Genomic DNA, 12,683 nt, shown 5'->3' with positions numbered 1-12,683 from the left:
CAACCAACTTACTGCTCACTTGCAGAGTGTGACACCTCCCATTTGAGACTGGCGCACACACCCGCCAAGACTAAAAATAGGCCTTCGACACACAACGTGGAAAGGGGAACAGGTGGAAAGAGGAGGGCGCTGGAAACCCCCCCCCACCAAAGACCAACCTGCCAGTCTCACGTGCGACTACATGCGTCCCTGCCACCGTCTCCCAGGCCGGTTCCCAAGGTCTTCCGAGCTGGGGGTTAAAATTAGACGTGTCACGAGTGGCACGGCATGCTCCACACTGATTGAAAACAAAGAAGATTTAAAAGTGCGGAAGACACTGGCTGCAAACACAGCAATCTGGCTGCGTTCCACAATCCACAGTCATTTCCCACATCATGGCACAGTCCTGGACTGGGAATAAACAGAGGAGCCTGCTGTGCTCCCAGAATGCATGTTTGCAGAGTTCCCATCAGCGAGTACACAGTAATAGGACTCCCTGAAGGCCCGTATTTAACCTTTGGGTTACAAGTGGCTGGCCACTCCAGAGCTGGCCACTGCTCTGCCTCAGCTATTAACCCTTCTCTTACCCACTTTACTCATCCGCAAAGTTAACGACGGATTTAATCACCGCACGTTAAGTTCAAACAGCATCGAGAGTTTTAAAACAAATGTACTTTCTGCTACATCAAGTAGATGGATCATGGTTAAATGGCTTCCAGCTTCAAAGAAAATCAAATCACTGCTGCGCTGTATTCTTCTGTGCCACACAAATAATATTATTGAATAGCTGAATTTAGCATGCAGGTTTCCACATAATCAGATATTGGTTTCTGCATCTGTATCTGGGTTATTTTGCTGTTCTGCAGGGTAAGTAGCGCAGACAACATAGGACTATGTTTTCGAAAGTCACTCAGACACTGTTGTGTTGTTCCATGTTGTGTAATGGCAAAGGGAACGGCTAGCTGTGTTTTGCACACGGATGCACCAACGTGAAACTTTTCAAATCTCCCAATAAAATGCAGTTCTGGAAAAGAACAGCGACATTCTTCGCTGCTGAACCGAGGCCTTCATCAAATTTAGAGCTTGTGCACTTGACGCGCAAATCTCAAGTCTTTAAGTGTGCAAATAATTCATTTAAGCGTACATAGTTAGTGTGTAAAAGGAACTTTTGAGACCAACGGCGACGAAGATAAAATAGAATTTAAAATGAAATCAAAAAAGGGAATTCATTTCTGTCTCCCACTACCACTCCCTCACGCACGCACACACACACACACACACACACGCACACTCTAACCCCTCTGCATAAACAGATAGAGGAGATGGATCAGAGTGGCCTAACGCTGAGAAAATGCCCCTGGGATGTGCTGACAAAACGGAAACATGTGCATATGGGGCCTGCATGGGGGATTAGGCTGCGATAAAACATTGTGATGCAGGATGATTGATTCTGTCTTCTTATTTCTTCTCCTCTGAACAGAATTAGTCATCTTCAACAGGTGGCTCACCGCTATGAGCATCTCTGCTGCACAGTGACTTGAGTCAATCTTCTGATTCGTTTCCTCTCAGTGCGATAAAGGCAGAAACCAAACCGTTCCTGGTGCTTTTTCTGTTGTTGTTGTTGTTGCTCTTCTTCCCACTAAACTCTGCAATACCGACTCCCTTCGCTGTCTACAAGCTACTGTCACTGTGCCATGGATGATATAATTGCAGAGTCTGAAATGGAGGTATTAATATTTCAGGCACCAGACTTTACCAACAAGCCAAAGTGTTTGTGACAGCTTCATACAGACAGTTCATTGTCACGGCCGCCGGTATCCACAATGCAACTGCCAGCTGTTTTCTTTATGGATCAGCGCAAAAGAAAACCGGAGGCCAAGGTCAGCAGAGGCGGGCTTTTCTCCTGCTGCAGACACAAAAGTCTCCAAAACCCCAAAACTTTCCATCAAAAACAAGGCAATTTCCAATTAATATATCCTGTAAAGAAATTGATGCCTTATTTTTAACTCTGCTGAGTGTTTATTTATTTAAAATTGAAAAATTCCAACTGGTAACTTTCTGTAATTTAATCAGCTCAGCACGAGAGTTGAGTTCAAACACTGTAATGCCCAGGCTGCCTTATTAAGATGCTGGATAAACTCTACAGCAACAAACTGGGCTGTTAAACTTTCTTTTGAAACTTTGAAAGAAGAACCTTCTCTGTTGAAGAATCCACAAACATATGCTCAACTGTCCCATGGGGGGGGGGGGGGGGGGAGACATTATATAAATAATAATTACGTTTATGAGCATACGTCTCTGTCAAACAAAAAGCAAACATTTAATCCTCAGCTCATTTAAAATAGAGATAGATAGAGACTTTATTCTTCCCTGGGGGGAATTCACATTTCCCTGTAGCGTCTACAGTTAACGAGTCAAACAGGCACAATAAACTGGATGAACTGGAAGGGAACATTTAGCATAACATTAAGCTTTAGGAGGAGCTCCAGATCTTTTTCAGTGAGAATAACTGAAGCGGAAACACACCCCTTGATGTCACAAAGGGCACCGATGACTCTTCCAGGTTCGGGACAACACCCCCAGCCAGGTGTTCACTCTGCCTGCGGGGACCACCTCACTGCCGCTTTGTTTTTGCTGCCTTCCAAACACGTGGGAGGAACAACAGAGCATCAGTTCTAGCAGGAAGCTAAAAAAAAAACACGAGTGTTTCCTGCACTGGGGGTGGGCAGAGATGCAAACAGAGGGCTAAATGTGGTATTTTCTTGAGATCTGATGATGCTCTTATGGGATAACTGGAATGGATAAATGATAAATAAAGACTGGTACCAACAGGAGATCTTTAAAAAGACGCTCATTCTCAAAGGTCTTCCTTGTGATCGACTTTCAGTAAATTTTCCGTTTATAGTCTCAACTAAAGCGGCCACAAAGCCGGCAGAGCTGTGGCTTTAAGACACTATTGTGCTGCCAACGCTGTACATGTGGGATTTGGATTTGACACAGCAGCACCTGATGCTTCTGACTTGTTTCTGTCAGCATCACGCAAGAACCCCAAACAACAAGTCTGGGCAGCAGTCCGGCTCTGCTGCTTCTCTCTGTAAACAGGATAATTAAGACTTTCCGGTTGATATGAACGATCCCTCTGCAAGCTTTGCAAGTTTTTTTTGTTTCCCCCCCCGCCCGTCGTCCTCCTCTGGGTTCCAAACCAACTTTCCAGTCTGTGTGTGCACTGACTGCAGCATTCACTAGGAAAAGTTGCTCCGGTCACAGACTCTCCGCCACCGGATGAGTTTTTCCTCTCCTCAAAGAGCCATCATCTGTCTGTACTGGCGAGGGGGAAAAAAAATCAAACATGCACACACAAACACACAGAGAAGGCAGTGAGCCTTAAAATATGAACACACCCAGGTAAATAGCTGTTCCCAGGGAAAAGCAGCCTGACGCCAACCACGCATCATGCAGGAGTGGCTCCCGCAAACACTCACAATCAGCCACAAAACACACGCTGGATGTGCAGCCAGACGGCTTCTCTTAACGACCCCCTTTGCCCTGCTATCACACCGCGATAAAGACCTCCTGCAGAAGGCGGAGGAGCTGTTGAGCTTCAGCTCACACCCACTCGTCCCTTTGGAGGGAGTTTGGGAGGGGTAGGGGAAGGGGGGGCTAACAACAAACCGGCCCCATGCAGACCGAGCCATAAAAACTTTATGACCCTGAAGCAGAGAAACGACAGGTTCAACAGGTAGCGGGCGCTGCAGCACGCCTCCATCAATTATTCATGGGGGCCATGACGCCACACAGTTAATGAACACAGCCCCTGTGTGAATGTGTACTTACATTCTGTCCCACTCTGCGGCTGAAAATGTAAAAATAAATAAATAAATAAATAAACCTTCAGGTCTTTCCAATAGACGGCGCTGCCACGTTAGTTTCTCCCTTTGAGCCGCGACGGGATGGGAAAGAATCCAGAGAAAGCAGCCTTTAGTAGCTCCAGTAGGTGACAGCTGTGGGTCCGCAGGTCCACAACCTCCCTCTGCCCGACACTCTGCCTGCTGCTCCAGTCTGCCTGCAACCACGCAGCCTGGACTCCTCCCATCACAGAGAGGGAGAGCGGGAGAGTGGGAGGAGGCTGCACAGAGAGGAGTGCACAGCAAGGAATTGTATTCCTAGCGCTGATCTTGACTCGTACGTGAATGAAACCAAAACCATCGATGTGCAATAGGAGGTATTGCGCATATTTGTCACGAGTGGATGAATTTTAAATTTAAAAAAAAGGAGGAGGGTGTGGGGGGTAAGAAGAGATACTGCACACTATGGGAGTATTATTCCCTTTTTCCTTATGTCCAACTTGGTCTCACGTCTTTCTTACCCCAGCCGTGATGTCGGTAAAAATCAAAAACCTCCTGCTTAAATCTGCTTATTTTTAGCAAATGGGAATATAGAGGTTGTTCCTTGTTGGCGACTTTGTCCAACTAAAAACAAGTGTTTCTCCCCTCATTTCATGCTAATAGATCTCTTTGAAAACTCCCAAAGTTGAGCTTTTAATTTGATTTATGCACGGCCGAGAGTAGGCCGACAAACAAATTAGAGCTGCAGCGCGGTGGTGAGGTGAGACAGGTATGGAACTGCGCAACGGGTGAAAACAAAATAAATCACATAAACATCAAAAGAAGATCAATAGACTTCACTCAACATCCCTGAGATGCTCAAGAGCAACCACAAAACTCCTAAACACTCAGTAAATTATAAGAAAAACAAGAGCTAATATATACAGTGTCTTAATACACTTATTTTTCAGTCTTTATCCATCATCTCATTGTTTTAGCCTCATTGTAGGTGGATTATGAGAGGTTTACTGTGGTGGTTGTTTATTATGCCTAAATGCCTAAAGGTCTCAAAAGTACTTACAGTTTAGCGTTGACATTTACTTTATTGAATTACTGTTTATTAGGAAATAAACGATGAGTATTTAGACACATAAATTTTAGACACTTTAGTCTGATAATTGCAATGAAGTGTAATTCTATCATATTCAAAGTGTCTCCCCCTCAAATCAACAACGTTTACTCTGTTTTTTTTCTACACACAGAAAACATGTCATGCACATTGGGCACTTTAAAGCAGTTCAGAAATTGCGCTATACTCTGAAGAATGTGTGGAATGTAAAATTAGGTCTCATAAATCTATGACTTATTTGCCAGTCAACTACTGTAGCATGCAGGCTACTGGCACGAAATGGGGGAGGGACTGCAGGTTTGAGTCCTAAAGTAGTTCAAATATAATAATAAAAAAAAAAAAACAAGAAGAATAAACTGGCAAGGACAACGTTTTCAGGCCACGACACTGAAAGCGCAGCAGAAGTTACGCAACAAAGTCTCACAAGGGGACGTTCAGGAAATGTAAAGGGGACACCGAGTTTCAAAGAAAAAAAGAGTTGCTTTATATGCTGCATTAAGTGAGTTCCATGTGAGTGCCAGCATCCAAATATAAACATATCATGACATTGTCGACTGCATGTGCAATTGGTTTGGGAGCGTTAACAGGATTTCCTGAAAGAGTCAAAGGGTGCAGACACAAGCCTGTTGTAAGAGTTTGAACGCACACCAAAAGAGAACTGCTCAAGCGATGCCAAATAGCTTCACATGCCTTCCCCTGAAATATTTCCAGGGTAAACAGTGCGAAGAGTTGGATAGCGGGGTGTTGAGACGGGGACGCCTGTGTCGAAAATAGCAGATGCTAATTATACGCTTAAGGCAACTGCTGAGGGAGAAGCGTTCCAAGTTTTAGGTGTTGGAGATTCTGAATCCCAGCTCCCTCTCTTTTTTTTTTTCTCCCGCTCTTCCTTTCGAGTCGGGGCTTGTCGCAGGTGCTTGAGACAAACTCGGGCCACGGCGAAGACACTGGCACGGATGTCTTATTTACAAGCCAGCCGTGCCGTCCGTGTTCGACGGCTAAGGCACCTCTGTTTTGAGTGTGACCACCTGCCAGTGTCAGACACACAAATCTCTGCAACCACTCCGCAGAGGCCCAGGAAACAACTGTCCCCTTTAGAGGAAGAGTTGGAAAATCCAGAGGTGGGAAATAACGACAAACACTTGATGGTGTTTTTCAGGTTCCTGATGACGGGCTGCTAGTCAACCATTAAACTGTCTATGAAGTGGTTAGTCACTACTTGTGATCTCACCTGATGATTTGTCAGCACCGGAAGTCAATAGTCAAGAGTTAATGATTGGCAGATTGAAATGAGTATTTTTATAGTAGACTGAAACCAATAGTGCACTACAGAACCCAACAGAAGTAAATGTCACTTAATCCCACATTGAACCACCTGGATACTGATACTTTTGCCATTGTCTTAAACTGGTACTCATGCAGTTTGCAGCTGCCATGCGACTGTAGAAATCTGCCTTTAATGTAAAGCTTTAAACATTTAGTGATGTCTAATGTCTCTGTAAAAATTCAATAAAATAAAAAATGGCTAAAATAAAAAAAACAAAAAGGAATGTATTGTTTCATTAATGGCAAAAAAAGTTTTTTTTATTTTTTAATTAAGTACATTTTCTGAACCTGTACTCTTACTTTTTCTTGAGTAAAGGAGTTGAATCAGTGCTTTTATTTTCACCAAAGTATCCATACTTTTACATAAGTACAGAATGTGAATACTTTGACTCCTACGGCAAAATGTAATCATAATAAACATTTCCATGTCATTACGAGCCATTGGGATTCCATGCGGCCGCACAAGAATGCTGGATTATTCTCCCCGAGCGCGTTACACACGTCGCTTGCACTCACGCTGACAAGCTGCCGTGCGTAAACGAACAGTCGGCGAGGAATTACGGCGCTGAGATAAGCCCTGATGTCTCACATATTAGCTTAATGGGCGCGCGCCGAATAACACGGTGCCACTCGGGCTGACTGAAGCACATCTGAGAGACGCCTGCAGCTAATTCCCGGCCTCATGTCGTCACTTCTGTATCGCCGGCTGCACTCACTCCGTCACCGGGACGAATCTCAGCCGAGCCGTTGTTATGCGACATTCACACGCTGTCGTCCCGATGGAGTGTCCAAGTGGTTCTCTCTTTAATGGCGCAACTTATAAAAGCCTTTTCATTGGCGTCTGAAGAAGCGCCGCGCCGCGCAGGCTTGAGCGCAAAGCTACGCCCGCGCGCCGTCTCACCTCTCAGCGGTGACACTCGTGAGCAGCCAACAAGTTTACGGTTGTTGCTTGGTGACGGAAAGGTCAGGGCTGAAAACTACTTAGAGCGTCTGCTCAGCACCTCCAGCCAGAAGGAAAATACCAGCGTACGAAGTGATGCTGAACAACCAAAGGAACAACTTTTCACTTGTGGCGTCACTTTGCCCCCCGTGCCGGTTAAACTTTTAACCTTTCAGGTCAACAGTTCCCCACTCTTTCCTCCTTTTTTTTCTCTCTCTTTTTTTTTTTTTTTTTTTTTTAACAGCTTAAAGGTTTTGGCAGTATAAACTTATTAAAACTACTTGGGGTTTGTAGTGCAAAATAAACAGAATTATTATTATTATTTTCCACTGTATCTGGCATTTTATCTTTCAAAACCCAAGAAGATCCTGTGAATTCTTTTCTCTTATTCTTGTGAGTTTTACTTTAAAATCTTAGTCCAACATATAATTGAGAACTCCGCTCATCTACATCATTAGAATGTTTGGCAGAAAAACACTTTCATTGACATTCAAGGCTTCTTCTATGCACTGAGCACCGTCTGGCATATATTTAATTAATCATTTCAATAGAGATTAATGGAGGAAAAAAAAGAGGTATCTGGGGATTACACAAGAAAAGAAAATTGAGGGTTGCATCTCATGTCTGAAGTCAAAATAAGTAGGGTAAAGAGCTTGTTGTCAGACTGTCTAACCAAGCAGCCCTTTGTTTATAAATCTGCAGTAAACAGGACGCATTTTAATCTTTCCAGGAAAAGGTGAACGAGTCGTCTGGAAAAGTACCAGCCGCGTCTGGCCAGCGATTAGTTTCAATGACTCATTTTGTGTCACATGTGGCCGGTTCTGCAAGTCAGATGGTGTGGAATACACCTAGCATATGATCAACCAACCAGTTCTGACAAGCTTTTGTCCTTTCTGGGGACGTTGGGCTGATTCATCGTCTCCTTTTGGTGGCGCCGAGGTGAAAAGAAAAGCCGAGATGACTGCAAATGAACCAAAAGAGAGTGAATTTGAGTCAAAAGCCGTGCAGGAGGGGGAGGAAAGTATTGGTCAAGAGGCTGAGATACTGATGCCACGCTGTACGTTTTCCAACCCCACTGCGTGACTCGGCGCCGATCCTGTCATTCCACTGTTGCATCATAGCTTTTTTTCTACACGCCACGACTGCTACACTACTCTTTTATCACTCTTGGTCACAGGGCACCAGTGGATTTCCCCGTGTTAACCAATCCAACCGCGCCGAGATCATCGCGCGCATGCGACCTCTCACACCACGCCGCCGATCAGCTGCTCGAGCCTCATGTGGCCGTTTGTTCCTCTTGCCTCCTTCCCTCTAATCTGTCTCTGGACAAACAAACTACCTCTGTAGTACTCGCAGCTCTCTGACCGCCAAACTAGTTCCTTTGGATTTGCAATTTGTCAAAGCGGAGCCAGTGGCGCGGCTCCAAAGCGAGAGGGTCTGTTAGCAGAGGAACAGCTCGGACGCTCCTCAGGTGGCCCTTCATGTCCGTGGCAGCTGGTCAACTTCCCCCTGCGTTTTCTCCACCACAACAAGCCAGTTCCTCTTATCATGTTCTACTTTATTCATGCAAAGTAGCTTCTTTGTGTTCTCTTCTTTCTTTATAATTTTCACGAGGTGTTGCAAAACAGCACTGCATACTTTATGACAGTATATGTAGGATGGGATGAAAACATTTTTTTCTTCCTTGTTTAAAAAGCACCACAGTGAGGCCTGGGGCTTTTCTGTGTGGAGTTTGCATGTTCTCCCTGTGCCTGCGTGGGCTCTCTCTGGGTACTGCGGGTGCTCCCGCTTCCTCCCACAGTCCAAAAACATGCACGCAAGGGGAATTGGGAACTCTAAACTGTCCGTAGGTGTGTGTGTGTGTGAGTGAGAGAGAGAGCACAACAAGTCCCAGCGATAAACTGGGGACTTGTTCAGTCGGTGACCCTTTCTTTGCCACAAGACAGCCGGGTCAGACAAACCAGTGACCTAAGTGCAGGTGAAGCGGCAACAGAAAATGGATGGATGGATGATTCTTTGACTTTTAACAGAGAGGATGGCATCCGTGGCACTGACACGGCAAACCCAGCTGACCCAGCTGGTCTAGAACGACCGTCTGGCACCTCCTAGTGAGAAAACACCAGCCTTCTGATCCTTTGTTTGGCTCCTCTCTTTTCTCCAGTTTCTGACAACTTCTTCGGCCTCTGCCATCACAAACGTACAACCACTTGCGATCTAACAAGGTTCCTCTCGCCTGCATTTGTTGTAGCCAGGCAGTAGATGTTGCCGTTGATGTGTGAAGTGCTGCCTTACAGTGAGGAGGAGCAGGCAACCCGAGTTATACAGTCCTGTATCAAGTCAGCCAGAGCCGCTGGGACGGTGGCCGGGGTGTCATTCATCTCTGCTGCAGGATTGAAAATCGATAGGCAGCACAGCCAGATGGCTTGATGACATTGGTGATTCATTGAGATCATCTCTGCATTATTATTCCACTTCAGTGGACATTTCTGATTTCTAATCTAATTTCTTATCAGAAAATCTAACTTTGATTCAGTCTCAAGTTTTATTGAATTCAACTGAATTGATCAGAAAATTGTCTTTATTATATATAGATATATTATATATCTTTATTTAAAAAAAAAAAATCATTATTTGCCAGTTAATAAATGAATAAATTAGGCTCATCATTCTAAAACTATATATTTAAACAAATGACCCAGGTTTTATTGATGTAAAGTAGCAAGAGCGGGATGTCAAATGCAATCACTCCCAGCTGTCACTCTTGGCAGCGTTATCATATCCCAACGTGACCCTGCTGTGGTGATGCGGCCAAGTCTTTGGGGCAATAATGACGAAGGTGAAAGTGACAAAGTGGGACATTAGCTTTCCTTTTCTGGTGTCCACTAATTAAATACATGCTGTGGCTATTTCACAGCAGCAACAATGGCCTCCAGGGTAATATGCTGGGTGTTTGCTGTGTCTCAACCAGACCAATTACTTCCCTGCAAACATGACCCCATTCCTATGGGGATATCATTGAATGACCCCAAATGTGCCACACGGTTCCTCATGACTGATTTCAGAATGGCTCCTTTATCCCGAAGGGCTAACGCGAGTGTGATTTATAGATTAAATTATCAGGCGGCCGACAAACACACACACACACACACACACACACACACAAACAAAAACGGTAATGTTTGCATTAAAAAAGCACTGTGATTGGAGGAGAATGAACTCATCACATTAATGGATAAGAGGGAAAGTGGGGGAGGGCGGGGAGGTGGGCGATGACTCAAACACAGGGAAAATCCTGAGGATGAATTAGTTATAAAGCCATCTACATGTGGGGCAGACGAGACATGAAATATTAAGTCAGCATCTGACATAGTGCAAGAGTTAAGGTTAAACAACTGCTAAAAACATCACCTTCCACTCAGTTGTATCCGTTCCACGGAGGTCTGTGGACTCGCACGATTCAAAGCCCCCGACCCTCCTCCTAAAAAGGGAAAAGTGTTTGCTCCGCGTAAGGCACCGTAAATCTCTGAAGCGCTCCAAAATCTGCATGCAGATAAATCCCCCCCCCCCCCCCCCCCCCACACACACACACACCCCATCACATCATTCAACCTGACTGTCAGCATACACGCCCCGCATTTGTGGAGCAGACAAATCAAAGTGAGACATTTGCTCCACCGGAGTGAGAGAAATCGACACACAATTGAAATCTTGGTCTTTAAAAAAAAATAATAATAAATAAAGGTGGGGGTGGGGGTGGGGGTTGGTGGAGCGGGAGTGAGCGACAGAAGCTTCCTGTAACGTTTGATAAAACATGAGTGGGGGGGTTGGGGGGTTGGGGAGGAGGTAAGTGAGGAATCACTCCGCACCACGCAAAGGTTAATTGCAGCTTTCCGCGGCACACACTGAATTACCTCCCAACCAGTGCGGGAATCAGCCGCATCTTTGCCATGGAAACCGACACCATACTACGGCGCACGCACGCACTCAAGCGTGCACGCACGCACGCACGCACGCTACACTGAGGCAGCAATTGCCATGGCATCCAGCGCCGCTGCGACTGGAAGCTTTTAGACTATTTCACTCAACAGCTCGCAGGACACTCTCAGCCTTGTTGCCCATCACTCCATCTCCTCCTACTGTCTACTTCCTTGCCATCCCTTCCAACGCATCTCTCTCACGCCAAGCGGGAGGACTCACCTTTTATCAGTAGAGGACAAGGGCTTCTTCTTTTTTTTTCTGTCTTTCTTCCTCTCTTTTGCAGGGACCGGGAGGAGCGGCTCTCAGTCGAGCGGTGACAGAGGGATGGGGGGAGAGAGAAGCTCTGCAGGGATCCCGGGAGATGCCCACTGATGCAGCGGAACCGGCGTCGCTCGCTCGCTCGCACGCACGCACGCACGCACGCACCTACCGAGTGCACCGCCGCCACTACCAAGCACCAGCGCCACGAGTGAGAGCAGTAGCGGCGGCGGCGGCGAATCAGGAGAGGAGGGGAGAGAAACGTCTAAAAAAAAAAAAAAAAAAAGAAGAGAGAGAGTGAGCGCAGGAGAGGGGAGGGGGGTGGGTTGCTCTATCAGGAGCAGAAACATTACATCATAGGCAGCCTCTGTGGAAGGGTGGGAGAGGAATGGATGGAGGAGAGGGAGGCGCTCCTTGTAGCAGCACTCTCCCTGTCACCGCTCGGCTCTTATCGCCGAATGCACAAGTCCAAATTTAATATTAATCACCTGCTTCCGTTGGAACTGCGTCGGCTGGGTGAACCGATGAGATGACTCCTACAGCTTTTTTTAATATTTTTTTTATTGTGCGTATAGTCACCAGGGTTTTGTTGCCAGGATGGATAAGATGTGATGTATTGTAATTTGGCTAATCCAATTCCCCTTGGGGAGAAAGCTGCGTGTGTGTGTGTGTGTGTGTGTGTGTGTGTGTGTGTGTGTGTGTGTGTGTGCGCGTGTGTGTGTGCGTGGGATCCTGAGGGCGCGCACAATGTTCCTACTGTGCGCTAACTCGATTGCGTGACCCGCGCTTCCATACCAGCACTCGGGCAGCCTGCTGATATTCAACCTCCCAAAAAGGTCACGTCAGTTTCCCTGCGGCAGCTGCGGGAGGAGGAGGGGGGGGAAGAAAAAAAAAAGGTACGGCTGCCGGGGCTCAACATCTGCTGGCAGTGATTATATTTAAACTTGGCCGTCACAACACATTTGTCAAACGCCGCGGCGTGAGCGCGTCGATGCTTTGAGCACATCTGGGAGCGCGACCGCGGCAAGGCCGAGATAATGATATTGTTTCCCTTTTCTTTCCTTTTTTTCCCCCCCCTTTAGCCCTGATGGGCATTTGCTAAGCACCTCACACTGTGGGGAGCCACAGTGCAGCATCACTGAGCAACAACAATGGTCAGCCGCAGCCGCACGATCTCAAAGCCTCCCAAACAAATGCGCACGGCGATGTGCACGCCGTCAAAAAGGGGCGTGCGTTGCGGACCCAGAGAGGA

General features: G+C 46.3%; 1 protein-coding gene across 4 annotated transcripts in view; it reads right to left on the bottom strand.

Annotated features, from left to right (window-relative positions):
• The window catches only part of sema4ba (sema domain, immunoglobulin domain (Ig), transmembrane domain (TM) and short cytoplasmic domain, (semaphorin) 4Ba), a 47,493-nt gene extending 35,887 nt beyond the window's left edge, over positions 1 to 11,606 (bottom strand). The window contains exon 1 of one of the 4 annotated variants that reach the window (XM_076037923.1): positions 11,393 to 11,606. The gene's annotated coding sequence lies outside the window, so the exon portion shown is untranslated. Of the gene's footprint in view, positions 1 to 3,813; positions 4,063 to 8,063; positions 8,183 to 11,392 lie in introns of those variants that run through there. The other 3 variants (XM_076037922.1, XM_076037919.1, XM_076037920.1) reach the window with 3 other exon arrangements.
• Between the last annotated feature and the right edge of the window lie 1,077 nt (positions 11,607 to 12,683).

The sequence above is a fragment of the Nelusetta ayraudi genome, unplaced genomic scaffold (assembly GCF_046127955.1).
Source record: "Nelusetta ayraudi isolate G7.1 ecotype Tasmania unplaced genomic scaffold, CSIRO-AGI_Nayr_v1 ptg000053l, whole genome shotgun sequence".
NCBI classification, from domain to species: domain Eukaryota; kingdom Metazoa; phylum Chordata; class Actinopteri; order Tetraodontiformes; family Monacanthidae; genus Nelusetta; species Nelusetta ayraudi.
Note: the sequence above shows the minus strand (reverse complement) of the source record. Positions and strands in the feature narration are given on the sequence as shown.